Here is a 14,706-nt window from a genome sequence, read left to right as displayed (position 1 = left end):
GGTCAGCCACAGCCAAAACAAGCACCGTACCTATTAGACTATCACTTTGAACCCTGAAATGATTATCTAATAAAAATATCTTTTATGAGGCCAGAGTAGTAGCATAGCGGTAAGGTGCTTGTCTCGGATTGACCCAGAACAAATGGGAGTTCGATCCCTGGCATCCCATATGGTCCCCAAACCAGGAGTGAATTCTGAGCGCCTCTGGGTGTGGCCCCCCCTAAAAAAAACAAAACAATAACAAAAATATTTTTTTTACATCAGAATGGATAACCATGATACAGTATTTTTTGAAAAAGTATTGGTTGAGCAGTACAACTTAAACAGTCCTTGCACATGAGGCTGAAAAAGGTTCAATTTTCAAACATGAGGTTTATTTTTCATCTGATGTGTCTGAGGGACAATTCTCAGTTCATCTTCCTTGAGCAAAGGTACTAATTACCTAAAATAGACCCTGACCTTTGCCACTGTACTATCTCTATTTATGGATTACAAAAGTGGAAAAACTACCACATATATCAGCTCTCTGGTAAAATGGGGGAAATTATTTACAAACCTTTTTTATTTTTAGTCACATACTTTTTTCATATTTTTCTTCTCTTTCTCTTAAAAGAAAACTTGTTTTTCTTAAAAACTGTCCAATTTCCATTTTATGGAGAACTTGAAGTCTCATTTTCTAAGCTATGGTCACCATACATATTAGGCAGAAGTTACCCAGACTTGATCAAGAATCACACCTATTAGGAAATTCTTTTGCCATCAGTTATATATAACTCTCAATGCTTTTCTGAGTTTTCTCAGGTTTTTATTTTGGTGGTGGGGGGGGGGGCGTTTCTAGGATCACAGTAGAGCTTATTCCTGGCTCTCAGTGCTCAGGAATCATTCCTGAAAGTTCTTGGGAGACTATGTGGAATGCCAGGGATCAAATCCGAGTCACCCGTGTGTGAAGCAAGTGCCCTATCCACTGTTCTGTCCTCTCTAGCCCTATGAGAATTTGGTCTTAAAAAGTGATCTGTAAAAACTCTGGTGCGATGGGGCCAGAGAGATAGCACAGTGGTAGGGTGTTTGCCTTGCATGCAGCCAACCCTGGTCGGGCAGTGGTTCGAATCACAGCATCCCATACAGTCCCCCAAGCCTGCCAGGAAACGATTTCTGAGTGCAGGAGCCAGGAGTAACCCCTGAGCGCCACCGGTGTGAGCCCCAAAACAAACAAAATTCTAGTGCAAGGCACTTATTAAATAAAAAATAAATCTAAAGAACCAGAGAGATAGTGCGATGGGTAAGGTGCTTGTTTTGTACATAGTTGACCTGGGTTTCAATTCCTGGTACCAACATAATGGCCATGATGATGCCAGAGCACAGAACCAGGAGTAAGCCCTAAGCACCTCTGAGTGTAGCACCCCAAACAAACAAACAAAAATAAATCTGAGGGATGTAAAATAAATATCTAGCAGTGAGAAATTTTTTAAACTGTTAATATCTTTTAAGTCATATCTAATTTTTTTGTTTTTGTTTTTGTTTTTGGGTCACACCCGGCAGCACTCAGGGGTTACTCCTGGCTCTATGCTCAGGAAATGCTCCTGGCAGGCTCTGGGGAACCATATGGGATGCCGTGATTTGAACCACGGACGTTCTGCATGCAAGGCAAACACCTTACCTCCATGCTATCTCTCCGGCCCCAAGTCATATCTAATTTAATTTTAAGATCAGGAAAACAAATTGAATTTGACTCAGATTCAGAAAAGATAATCAAAGTTGTTTTGTTCTAGGTTTCTATTTTCATTCAACACCAAAGCATTTAGTGAGGAATCATTGGTTATAAACATTTTCAGTCTGACTTAAATATAAAAATAATGACATGACATTATCATGACTTCTTAAAGTTAAGTAATGAACCAAATTAACAAATCAGTATCTAAGCTTATTGTAGCTTATGAATCAATTAACATATACGGAGAAAATGCCATATGCTATGTGGACTCATTTTAGCTTTCATGTAGCAAGAAGAGTTTAGCAGAAGCATCTGAATGAACCGGAAGTTTTAAACTCACAATAACAAAAGAGCTTCTCTCTTTAATCAAAAGATATATAGATATTAAAGTCCCAAGTTGATGGCAAAGTTCAAATTCTCTGTGTTTTGCTCTCTCAAAATCACATAGCAATTTTTTGTGTGTGATTAGCATCCGTCGTCCCCCAACACCTTATGAGTTACAATCAGGGATAGAAACTTATAATGGAAACATCAAGCTAAAAAAAGTTGTGTTAGTCCCTGGGGCATAGGAATAAGTAGTTCCTTTTATCTATTATGGAGATAACTCAAAGGGCTGGAGCAAGCTTTGCATGGGACTATATGGCTTCCGGGGCTTGACCCTGGAATGGTCCTGAGTATTATTGGTCTCAGTGACCCAATAATAAACAAGCCATTAAGTAAGCTATAAAATATAAATATTTATATACATATATATGTATATATCACTGCTAACAGTCTTTTAACAAATCTTGCTTTGTCTCGGTCTTGCTTAATGATGAATATGATTAATGACTCCAATGCAGCCCATTCATATGTGCAAAGCTCAGCAACTGCTCGCTATCCCTGGTATTAACTAAAATGTCTGATAACTCTCTTCTCACTAACTGCTTCACATGCAATGGTTACAGAAACCCAGTTATATCTGTCTCTACCTGCTAATACAGGCTGAGCTTGTTTTGCTATCCTATAATCAAAATAAACACAAGGTAATTAATGAAATTTAAGCCTGTTGAGGCCAGAGAGATAGTAAAAGGGTGAAGGCACTTGCCCTGCAGACAGTTGACCCCAGTTTGATTCTTGATACCACAGATGGTCCTTTGAGCATTGCAAGGAGTGATCCCTGAGCACTGCTGGGTGTGAACCCAAAACCAAAACAAATAAAAATGTAGATCAATTCAGTATAAAACTGCTTTAGGAATTTTGGTGTTTGGCTTGTTCTTCAAGTTTGTGTCCTCTTTTGAACAAGCATCTCATTTGTCTGTCTCTTTGCTCTTTCTACTCTAGAGAAGCCTGTATTCTCCTGAATATATATTTCCCTTCCCCACACTGCCCCTCCCTCCACATATATCTAAGCAAATTTTGCAGAATTAAAAAAAGACCTTACGGGGGCCTGGAGAGATAGCACAGCGGCATTTGCCTTGCAAGCGGCCGATCCAGGACGAAAGGTGGTTGGTTCGAATCCCGGTGTCCCATATGGTCCCCTGTGCCTGCCAGGAGCTATTTCTGAGCAGACAGCCAGGAGTAACCCCTGAGCACCGCTGGGTGTGGCCCAAAAACAAAACAAAACAAAACAAAACAAAACAAAAAAAAGACCTTACTGGGCCGGAGAGATAGCATGGAGGTAAGGCATTTGCCTTTCATGCAGGAGGTCATCAGTTCGAATCCTGGCGTCCCATATGGTCCCCCGTGCCTGCCAGGAGAAATTTCTGAGCCTGGAGCCAGGGATAACCCCTGAGCACTGCCAGGTGTGACCCAAAAACCATAAAAAAAAAGACCCTTACTTCACTACAAATATTTTTCCAACTGTTAAAACACCATTGTTTACAAACAAAGCTACTCATAGATGGGTTTTGGACATAGTGTTTCAGCACCAATCCTCCCAGTAGTGCCAACTTCTCTTCATCAATGCTAACAATTTTTTTTTTAAATAAAAGTTTGATTTTCTGCCAGTACTTTAAAGAAATAATGATGCAAACAAGGGTAGAACAATGTCTTGCATGTACCCAATCTTCTTTGTTCCCTGAACCCCAAACACTGCCAGATTCTGTGTTGGAGAGACTCCTGAAAACTATTGGGTGGCCCTAATTGTTCTCCAATATCACAGAGTCCTGCCAGTCCTCAAGCCTCTGCATTGAACTAACTAGTTTATTGGGGCAAGATTACCCAGTTAATGTGGACCACAAGAGCAGTGCTTGGGGAGTATGCTCCCTGCCCCCCAATAACCAATACTGAGCGCTGACAGTACCATGAGTGTGGTGTGTACTGGATACACAATATAAAATGCACAACTATGTTTAAAACACACCCTGACACTAATGTAAAAGAATGATCATTTTAAAATATTGGCACTACTACGTTAGTCAAATTTTTATGGTGGACATGAGCCTTTTTTGTTATTTCCAATGTAACTGCTTAACATTTAAGTATGGGTCCCAGTTGTTCTCGATAAGACTTTCTCTAAATCAAGCTAGAGCTATAGCACAATGGGTAGGGTGTTTGCCTAGCATGCTGCAACCCAGGTTTGATTTCCAGCATTTCATATGGTTCCAAAGCCTGCCAGAAGTGATTTTGAGTGCAGAGCCAAGAAGTAACCCAGTGCCACTGGGTGTGGCTTAAAAACAAAACCAAAATAGACTTTCTCAAGAAACGAAACCAAGGTGTTGCTGGAACTATTTTCTTCTTTCCTGACAAAGAACCTAAACCAAAAATGAAAGGTGTAGGGGCTGGAGAGGTGGTGCAAGTGGTAGAGCATATGCCTTGCGCATGCTGACCTAGGACGGACCACAATTTGAACCTCCAGCATCCCATATGGTCCCCCAAGCCAGGAGCAATATCTGAGTTCATAGTCAGGGAGTAACTCTTGAGCATTCACTGGGTGATGTGGCCCCAAATCCAAAAAATAAAACTATGAAAGGTACACCTTGAAACTTCATTCCACTCTCAGTGACCATAATCTCTAGAGCCAGCACATCTAGTTTCTTTATAGAACGGGGGGGGGGGGGGGCAATAACACTCATCTGGTTGTCAATGTAAGCATCCCTCTGCCCTTTCCTTCATGTCTGTAATCTCCTTATACTCCAGGGTGAGGGTCACCAGTGAGCAGAGATGAAGTAAGCAAGGCAAAGGAAAGCTAGCACACTCAAGGCAAGATTGTCTTTGTTAGGTTGTTTGAGTTTCTGAATATTCTTGTTCACCTATGTGATAGACATGAGGAATATATGAAAAATTACAGACCTAGGAATGAGAGCCATACTGAAACCAGAGATAGAAAGTTTAGTCTAAGACAGTAACAAGACAGAAAGGACTTTAATTTAAAGGATGTCTAAAAGATTAATTCCTCTTGTTACTTCGAGAAAGTTAACAAACTTCCTAAGCTCATTTTCCTTATACATAAAAATAAAGGTAATTGGAGTTGGAGTGACAGACCGCAAGGCGTTTGGCCTTATACATGACAGACCAGGGTTCAATTCCTTGCATCTCATTTGACCCCCTGAGCACAACCAAGAGTGATACCTGAGCACAAAGCTTGGAGTAACTTGTGAGCACAGCTTTCCACTCCCTAAAATATTTATTAAAATAAAGGTAATACCACCTACTTAATAGGCTATAAATGTGATGAGAGAGTTGCAAAGGCCTTGGAAAGATCCTGGCAAACACTATGTGCTCAATAAATCATTGCTGCTTTTAGCAGTATATGGTTTTACATTCAATATCCCTCCTCTAATGGCATTTTCTTTTGTCTTATTGCTCGGGGGTCCTTCTGGCAGTATTCTAAGGACCACGCAGTGCTGCACATTGAACACCGGCCTCCAGCATACTCAGCCTGCTAAGCCAACGCCCTGATTCCCCCTCCCTTTGGGGGAAATGAAATTTATTTTTCACAAAGACTCTTTAAAGTAGCTGGGTTCCCACACCTCAGCAATTCTTTTTATCACAGCAATGCAGAAATAGCAGCAATCTGAAGAAAGTTGTAGACGGCAAGAACATGATTCTTGCAAGATATCTAACCCTCTCTAATGCTTGGAATGTATGGGGCATACAAATTATTGATGTATAATTTTTTATATTTCCTTAATTAATGTGATATAGATTAAGAATAAAAACAGAAACAAAACCCAATCCATTTATCTTATTACAATCGGTAGTCGCAACCTAGAGCTAATACGATTCATCTAATTTGATGAAGCTGCAAGATTTAGACATCCAAGCTGGGAATACTTTGAATACAACTTACTGGCATGCTTGAGCTGATTTGCTGCCCATCTAAAGACCTGCAGTTGAAGAAATAACTACACTAACAACCACCATGACAATGTTAGTGAGTGGGAGAAGTAGAATGCCTGTATCGAATATAGGCAGGGAGTAGGGAAGGATGGAGATGGAGGACATTGGTGGTGGGAATGTTGCACTGTTGAAGGGAGGGTATTCTTTTTATGAGTAAAACCCAACTCTGATCATGTTTGTAATCACAATGTTTAAATAAAGATATTATTAAAATATAAAATTAAAAAAAATAATGGATCAAACTCCCCCCCAAATAAAGATGATATTGCTTGGGTAGGGCCCTCTGCAGGTTTCCATTATGATAACTAGGTCATCCTCAGGGTCTGTCTATGCTTCAGCCCTCCAATTCAAGATAAGGATCTTCATGAATCATGCTACACACATTTAGTCATGGTATAGGTATTGAAGTGCACAGGAAAGATTATACATAGTTGGCTTTCGTTGTTCTTGAACAAAGGAAGACAATAACAAAACCAATGCAAAGAAGAAAGGGGAAAGGGGAGTGATAGCTAGTTGACTTTTTAATCAGGCTCTAAATATCATGCTCTAAATGCAAATATCAGCTTATTTCTACAGCTTATTTCCCTTCAGGGAGAGAAAGTTAGTATGAAAAAGTTCTAAAAAGTGCATGTCTAATGCACTTTAACATGGAGTAGTTATCCAATGTAGGTGTTTGTTAAGTCCCATTTTACAGAGCAAGAAGTGAAAGCGATGATAATTCGTCATTTTACGGGGCTGTTAATTGGCACAGTGTGAATTCGAGTCTTGGGAAACTGGTCTCATGGTCCCTGTAGACCACGTTAAGTATCTCAGTAGTGTGCAGCCCCATCAACAGGCTATGTGGCCTAGAATAGAAATATTTTATTTATCGTGGTAAAACTGGTAAGAGCTCCTCTTTAGTAATGGGCTATTAAGCCTGTTGCTTGCAGTTTTGAGAATATGGAGACAACAGGAGTTACAGGAGTTTATGAATATATAGCTTAAGTGGATATTTTCATCTATAAGTCTCAAGTGGCCAGTGGCAAAATAAAACGTTCAAATTTGATAATTCAGATTTTTAATATTAAAGTTTGCAATTAAAAGGATACTTATAGTTTATAAAGGAGGTGTGATGATGCTATTTTTTATATATTCAATTAATGACAAAAAGGAGTAGCATTACTGTACTGCCTATCTCTTTTGCCATCTGTATAGAGTTCTTTAAGATGCAACTACTGTGTAATTCTTGGACTTCCTTTTTGTTTTATTTTCTTTTTTGGTTTTTTGGGTTTTTGGGTCACACCTGGCAGTGCTCAGAGGTTACTCTAGAGGTTACTCTTGGGCTCTGCACTCAGAAATCGCTCCTGGCAGGCACAGGAGACCATATGGGATGTCAATTTTCGAACCACCATCCATCTTGGATTGACTGCTTGCAAGGCAAATGCCCTACTTCTGTGCTATCTCCCTGGTCCCTGTGGAATTCGTTTTTAGAAGAAAATATGACTTGGGAATGCTGCCTTTCGCATTTGCCAATGTAGAAATGAAACAACTGTTACCCAAGGAATAATAAATATATTGATTAATATATTAACTACACTTGTAAAATCAACTATATATTGATTTATAGTTATTTTACTTATATTTATATAAGGTATATATACTTATATATACTGTAAATACAACTATATATTGATTTATAGTTTATTTTACTTATATATATAAGTAAAATAACTGTAAATCAACATATATTGATTTAGTTATTTGACTTATATTTATTTAATGTATTTAAGTATTAATCAAATTATAGATTTGATTAATTTACTAATCATTTATAAAAATATATACAATTTATATATAAATTTAACTATTTAATATTACAATATTAAACCTCATTATTATAATATACTAGATATAGATTATAAATATAAAACATAATGTTAATATAATAATGTAATATTGTATATATTATATACAGTATAAATAAAATATATATGATATAAATATAAACATGAAATTATTAAAATTTATAAAAACTAATTTACAAGTAAAATGATTCATATTTTATTTATATTAATTATTAATCACTTGCTATTTATATTAATTTATATTTTATTGATTTATATTTCAATATATTATAATGAATAAAGTGTTCAATATAAGTTTATTATTTCCTTTAAATAAAAGTTTCCCCCCTCCATCATTAGTTGCTGATCCATAAAAAGGTACTAAAACCAAGAGAAATGGGTCTATGAAGAGATGGCGGAGAACGAATGCATCAGGGAGTGTAATAGTGAACTTAATTAATGCCAGTGTAGGGACAATGGAGTTCTCTTCTAATTTATGGTTAAGTTCAATTCAGAAGAATATACAGAGAAGGATCTGCTTTGTTTGCTGGTGTGCTAATGCTTTCCAATATAGGTAAATATACTATTTTTTCCCTCATAAATGGATCAGCCTTGTTTATTTTTTATAATCTCTCTGAGACTTAAAAAATGAAAGCCTTGGCGCCAGAGAAATGGTACAAAACAGTAAGTGCTTGCCTTGTGTGCTGCTGTTCTTGATTTAATTTCTGGCACCACACATAGACCTCAGCGCTTCCAGGGATGATCTCTGAGCAGAGTCAGGAGTAAGTACTAAGTACTTCAAGTTGTCACCAAGCAAATAAACAAAAATAGAGATCTTGGGGGCCATAGGGACAGCACTTGCCTTGCACAAGGCCAACCCAGGACAGACCCCGGTTCAATCCCTGGCATCCCATACAGTCCCTAGAGCCTGTCAGGAGCAATTTCTGAGTGCAAAGCCAGGAGTAAGCACTGATTGTCACTGGGTGAGTCCCAAACCTGAGAGAGAGAGAGAAAGAGAGAGAGAGGAGAAAGAGAGAGGAGAGAGAAAGAGAAGAGAGAGAGAGAGAGGAGAGAGAGAGAAAGAGAGAGAGAGAGAGAGAGAGAGAGAGAGAGAGAGAGAGAACCCTTGGGCAGAGAGACAACACAATGGGCTAGGCATATGTTGTACACACAGTAGTCTTGTGTTCAATTAGAGAGGAGAAAGAGAGAGAAAGAGGAGAGGGAGGAGAGAAAGAGAGAGGAGAGAGAGAGGAGAGAGGATGAGAGAGAGAGAGAGAGAGAGAGAACCCTTGGGGCAGAGAGACAACACAATGGGCTAGGCATATGTTGTACACACAGTAGTCTTGTGTTCAATTCCTGGTACCAACACAGCTCTCCAAGCACTGCTGAGATTCTAACTTCTAAACACTGTGCAGAACCAGGAATAGCCACTGAGCCCTGGTTCCTTTCAAAATATTTGAATAGTATTAACTATTTTCTTGAAATGAAAAGAAAAAGAAATATGTATGTGTTTTTAAATTAGAACCCTAAAGTAGACTACAGAAAACCCATCAGGTTGTCTAATCTAAATATCTATCAACAAATGTTGATAAAAATGAAGGAACAGGTTTTTCAATAACTTTCAAAGATGATACTTGGAAGTACATGCAATTAAGTACTCGGAATAATGAATTGATTATATTTATATGTCTTATAATAATCTTTTAAGCTGTTTCTATTTTCCTATTAGAGACAAACATAAATTGGGTGGTCAAAATGATTCAGATTAAGACTGATTCAGAATTAAATCCTGGCAATTTAAAAAAGAATCCTGGCTATTCTTTATTGGGAAAATGAAGTAATGAAATTTGCCTACTAAACATGGAAGGACATGGAGACTATGAAGCTGTATGAAATGAGTCAGAGGAGAGGAATAGACATAGGATAGTATCACTCATCTATGGGGTATAAGAAAAACAAAGATAATATGGTAGTAAGCTCCAGAGATAATAAAGATGAGGGCCAGAAGGACCAGCCCAGGATAGGAAGGTTGCCACAAAAAAGCAGCAAGCTCAGTCAAAGCAACTGTAACTGCACCGACAACTACCATGACAATGATGGTGAGAGAGAGAAGCACAATGTCTGTTCCAGAGATAGGTGGACACAATGGGAAGTGTGAATGGGGACATGGGTGGCGGGAAAGTTGCACGAGTAAAGGATGACATAGAACATTCTATGACTGAAGCCCAACTAGGGACATTTCTGTAGCCATGCTGTTTACATAAATAAAGTTAAAAAATCCTGGTTATTCTGTTTACTTGCAATGACATCTTGATGTAATTAGTCCACCATTCTCTACTGCAGTTTCTGGCCTCTGTAAACTAAGCTAATCACAGCTCCAACACCAGAGCTTGTGTAGATTATCTAAAGCATGTCGTATAAAAAGGGCTTAGAACAAACTCTAGCATATAGTTAGTAGGCTTATTCCACACACTTCAATCAGTATGTGTGCAACTCTTTATTTGGAAGAAAACATGAACTAATTTTTTCCTTGGGGGTGTGTGTGTGGGCAAGAAGCATGAAGCCATAGGCAGTGATTCTGTCTTTCATTACTTCAGGTTTATGTAATATCAGAAACAGGAGCCGAATGTATAAGGCACTAATTAAAGTCGGACAGTTTTAGAATCTGCCTTAGGACCAACACTGATGTAACCAATCTCCCTGTGGGCCACACTAAGGACAGAGGGTACCTGGGCTGGAAGTTCCCAAGTGTCCTGGCTCAATGCGTTGTGACCAACTTATAATGTGGCCGCTGCCAGGGCAACCAAATTCTTCTTGGTGATAATTAGTGTGTGTGTCCAGACCAATGGCTGAGGACTCTAGAAACACAAATGCTCCAATATAAACACTTAGGGCCAATAATTGACCTCAGTGGGACTTGTGGCCTCATCTTGAGACATACAATATAAACTTGGATCAATTATCTGACACAGAAGCCAGCAGTGGGAAAAGTCATCCATCGTCACATTCTAATAATTTAGCTCAAAACTGTGTCTTCCTGAAGAAAACAAAAACCAAGAATCATACCTTGTATTAAGCAGCACTTCAATTTTTAGTGATCCTTAAGAGATGCACTTTTTCCAGTTAGCAGGGAAAAGTGATTCTCCATAGTCCTTAGGCTTGATTCTCCATCGTCCTTACTATTTATATCAATTATGAAGTAAATACTTATACCACTTAACTAAAAGTATCTCATGAAAGCTCTTAAAATCTCCATGGTCTGTATTTTAGTCTTCATTTCCCTTGTTTCTCTAAGGCAGCCTGGTTTCAACTTTGCACCAGGATTTCACCAAGCATGCTCACTGAGTTGAATAAACATCTCTGCTTTAAGAAACTAATTTCTCAAAAAAAAAAAAAAAAAAAAAAGAAAGAAAGAAAAAAGAAACTAATTTCTCATAGATTTATCTTATTCATGTATCTTGTTTAAAATGGCAAAGACAAATTCACAAATAAATTTCTGCCAGCCCTATTTAGTCAACTTGATTCATAAGTAAAAGCTAAAGATAAAAGGTAGAAAAAGTGGCAAGAAGATTATCATAACAAAAACTTGTGCTCAAGAAATGATTTGTGAGCTTTCCTTTGAAGAGCCAGATAATTTTAGTATCTCTTTTATTTTCATTTCAATACTGATTAGGAAAAAACTGTCAATATCGAACCAAAATAAATTTGTCTAGTTTAGAATAATTAATGACATCATTCATCAATTACTTCATTAATCTACACTGAAATGGATGCTTCCTAAGTGCCATGGATCATTCAAAATGATAATAGCTGGTTCTTTGTTATTCTTATGTCCAATTATTTTTGCACTGAATAATAACAGAAGTCAAAGCCTACCATTAGCTTTCTCAAAAATAAATCTATTTTTGATTGTAGACTATTATTTCAGCAAATTCAAACTAATGGAGTCAATTAAACTATGAAAAGTAAACAAAACCCTAACACATCTCTTCTCAGATTCAAATGTCAAGGGAAAGAGGATATGACCCAACTGAAAATTGAGATTTATTGATTTTTTTCAGGTAGCAACTCTGTGTCAAATCAAAAATAATATTTTGATTCACAGAGTTACTACAGCACTTTCCCTTATAAAAACCAATCAAAATATAATTTTATAGAAATTAATAACTGTATAGAGATTATTTGCACTGTCAGGAAAGCCATTAAACCTTCTCTGAAGATATCTATTCAAATAAAAGGCTAGCCAGCTCTTTTTCTTGGCTGAACATTAACAAAGCACTTATAAAGAATGTAACAAACTTTCATATTCTTACTTTTAAAACCAAAATCTTCCAATTTTAAATGTTCCAAGAAGTTAAATCTTTAAAAATATTTGAAGTAAAGTCTACTTTTCTTCAGTTGTAGCCATTGTTTTAAAATTAAATTTTTATAAAAAAAATAACAGTCTTCTTCTAGGAAAGTAGGTATGAATATCTCTTACTGTTACTGTCCTTCTCAACAGGTTATCATTGGAGCTCAAGGAGGTTGAACTTAACACTTGGAATCATGGCACATTGAACATCAATATTTTCACATTCAATATTCTATAAGTTTTATCATGAGATAAATTATACACAGTACTATCTTAGAACTACCACAGCTAATAAAATAGGGTTATAGTCCTACTAGAAATTGAGGTGTTCCAACCTCTAGAGATATCTCCATTGAATATGCATATATTTAAGTTGACTACAGCACTTCAAAGTGGAGCTCTACATATACCTCTTCATTCTCCGTCTAGCACTTTTTTCTTTTCTTGTCTTCATCTATTCATTCAATATGATACACTTAATTCCAACCACTTCTTAGGGACTCTCAATACAGCAAAAAGCATTACCAGCATATTTAGCTACCAGGAATGATCTTGTCATGTGGTTAAATTCTAATGATTATAGATATGGCTATTCAGATGCTCTCAAATACTCAATAAATTTCTGATGGCCTGGGCCAGTATCACGGGGAATAACACCACTGCCTATGATCCCTTCCAAATAGTCTTGATATGAATAAGATGTTACAGTTAATGAGGTATATAAGATTCAGTGGGAAGAAACTTTTTCAACTTATAACTAACTGGCCTTAAAAAAAAGTGAAGAATTTGGCCAACTTTTCCTGACTCAGTTCTTCTTAATTTCTGCTTTAAAATAACATGTTTAGGGGCTAGAGCAATAGCACAGTGGGTAGGGTGTTTGCTTTGCATGTGGCCAACCCATGTTCAGTCCCCGACATCCTATATAGTTCCTAGCCTGCCAGGAGCAACTCAACTCAACTCAACTCAACTCAACTCAACTCAACTCAACTCAACTCAACTACATGTGTTAAGAGGCTGTGCAGATAGCTCTGTCAGTTGTATTCTCTTCCAAAAAAGAACACATATTATACTTCTTACATCCAAATAAAAACAATTTGAATCAATATAAAGATAGGATCTAACATGAATAAAAATGGACCTAATTGCCCTACTTTAAAATGGGTATATAAATCACAAAGAACACTGAAGAGCAGAAAAGGAAAACAAAAGAGTGCAAAGCAAAGCAAACCACAGGATCAGTCACTTTGCAGCAAGAAAGTCACATGACCAAAGACTGTATGAAAAGATCCTTAAGATAAACAGATCAAAATACTGAGACAATTTTAACCTTATAAGATTGGCAAAATGTTAAAACTTGGTTATTTATAGTGCAGGTGGGGAAACAGGAAAGACATACATAATGTTAGAACAAGCTTTCTAAAACACAAATAAGTAATGTTTATCACACTTTAAAATGCATTTGCTCTGACCTAGCAATATCATTTTTAGGAAGCTAACCTCCAGATATATTCAAAGAATGCTTATTTACAAAAAGGTATACTGTTGTAACAATTCATTTCTCTCCAATACCTGTTAGTAAGTAAAACGGACAGAAAAAAAAAAGGTCAAGGTGAAATCAATTATTGTGCATATATTACTATGTATATATTATATATCATATATAATATATATACATTATTTTATAAAATGATTAAATATTACATTAAAAAGGATAGGACATAACTGTTAATTATAAAAATCTCTAAAAAAACATAATAGAGAGCAAAATAGATGCTGTCTGCTAAAATCATTTGTTCTGGAAATGCAGTAATAGTTATATTTAAATGAGACTTTTACTTCTCTTTCTGTACCTTTAGTTACCTGTTTTATGATAAGCACACATGCAGTTTAGAACTCATTTTCACTGTCACCATGGATTACTTGAATGTTAAAATTGTGAGCAATTATTTTCTTTGTAAATTTTACAATAAAATCTAAGTTACAAAGGAAAGTCAAAAATTTAAAGTATCTGTAACTCTTAACAAGTGAAATTCCGGGCCCGGAGAGATAGCACAGCTGCGTTTGCCTTGCAAGCAGCCGATCCAGGACCAAAGGTGGTTGGTTCGAATCCCGGTGTCCCATATAGTCCCCCGTGCCTGCCAGGAGCTATTTCTGAGCAGACAGCCAGGAGTAACCCCTGAGCACCGCCCGGTGTGGCCCAAAAACCAAAAAACAAAACAAAACAAAACAAAACAAAAAAAAGTGAAATTCCAAAAATAAATTTAATGAAGTAAAACTTTTTTAAAGGAGATATCTGAGAAATAAAAAATACACACACAGACACACACACACACACACACACACACACACACACACACACACACACACACACAGAAGTAGAGAAAAATGGTGGCAATGCAGTTAGATCAAGTTGGGTTCAAGAAGAAGGATGAGAATTTCCCCCTTTCTAATGTCTTAAACAAAGTGATATGCATTGTAGTTAAGGAGCAAGATACTAA

This window comes from Suncus etruscus, chromosome 17, assembly GCF_024139225.1.
Source record: "Suncus etruscus isolate mSunEtr1 chromosome 17, mSunEtr1.pri.cur, whole genome shotgun sequence".
NCBI lineage: Eukaryota > Metazoa > Chordata > Mammalia > Eulipotyphla > Soricidae > Suncus > Suncus etruscus.
Note: the sequence above shows the minus strand (reverse complement) of the source record.